Consider the following 1,671-nt stretch of genomic DNA (forward strand, 5'->3'; position numbering starts at 1 on the left):
TTTTGGCCTTCAATTTAATTACTTGTTTCTCCATTTTACGTCTTTTCTTGTAAATGGTGATTTTATCCATTTATAGCCTTTTTTACCGTAGAAACAAAATAAAGAAAGAATTTCACGATCCATTGTGTTTGTTAGTCATTGGCAATATCAGAGTGGTTTTCTTAGATTTTTAAGATAATTTGGTTTAAACAACTGTGTGATGAGTATAAAAATAACACTCATCATCCATCCAATCCAAGTCGGAGGTGGCGGCGCATTACCACTTTATCCACAAGGCCAACGTGAAGCGTGAGCAACTGTTCACATACAAATATGACGAGGAGTAGGCGCTGCAGATTCTCCTGCCGCAAATGATCATGAGGTCGGCGGCTTCGACAAGGAGGTCATCGACATATCCGATTATGAGTATCTAGTTTGCTTATTTGTAGTTAGTTAGTTTGATGTACGTAGATGAAATGGTTATTGCATAAAGTAGTATGAAAAAAGGATTTGGGAATGAGGAGTGTGGTTGCAATAGCCGAGATGAGAGGGGTGACCAGGTCCACGCGAGTGTTCAAATGCGTCTGCGTGTATAGGGGGCCACATTCGATGCTGTTAGAGCATACGCAAGCGAACTCGTTAAAGCTCCCTATACGTCTGAGCGAATGGCCCGGTCAATGACAGGTCACAAAATCTCAACCCAGTCGTACCCCTCATGTCAGGATGAGACTTGCCTGCTCCCTCAGCGTGCTCCCATCCGTGCTCCCGCATACGTGGCATGATTTGATTGAAACAAAATAAGGCACGGCCCCACCCCTTAAAATTAAGGGGGAGATGATTAGATTAGAAAGAAAAAAGAGAAAAGGACAGCCGTAGGATGGAGTGGGAGCACGGATGGGAGCATGGGGAGGGAGCGGGCAAGCCGGATCCCTCATACCAGCCCTATACATCCAAGCTGACCAACACCCCCCACATCCAGCTCATATTTGGGATACGTATGGCGAGGCCCAGATGCACCCGGGCGCGTCCGCACGTTGGATCCGGCCCATGCTAGTCCACCCCGACCCCACATATATTCGTACCTATTTGCATCCTGGACAAAACCCTAGTGACTCCACTCCATTCCGCTCCCAAGCTTTGTTTCAGCCTCCTCAGGCATGACAGATAGCGGATCCGACTCAGACATCTTCCGACCCGTCGACTAGGACCTCGTCCCATGCGGGGACGGGTAGGAGATGGTCGTCTCCGCATGGATCTTCGCCACTCTCGGGAGGTGTGCGCCCGACCGCGGCAGGAGTCGATTTGGCGGGATTCCATTGCGTCGGCGCAAATGGCGCTCGAATCCGTCGAGGCTGGTGGCTTGAGGTGTGTGACCATAAACTCGTCGGATGCGGTGACCACTCTTTGGTGCCCCACCTCTAGGGTGGCGACGCGACACCTTCAGTAGCGCCTCATCCCTGCGGCGACGGGCTCTAAGTCAAAGGCCAACGCAAGTATGCATCACGGGTCATCCGATATAATAGTGCAACGTGCCCACCGTGAAAAGCAAAGGGCACGGGAGGCCGAGGCAACGAAGGCGGAGTCGCACACCGCCTTGGACGAACAAGCCATTCATGACCGCATCCCCAAGAAGCGGTAAAGGGGAAGGACATGCGCCCTTTCCAAGAGCAAAACCATGCAGTACGTGCCATG

The sequence above is a fragment of the Triticum dicoccoides genome, chromosome 7A (genome assembly GCF_002162155.2).
Source record: "Triticum dicoccoides isolate Atlit2015 ecotype Zavitan chromosome 7A, WEW_v2.0, whole genome shotgun sequence".
Taxonomy (NCBI): Eukaryota; Viridiplantae; Streptophyta; class Magnoliopsida; order Poales; family Poaceae; genus Triticum; species Triticum dicoccoides.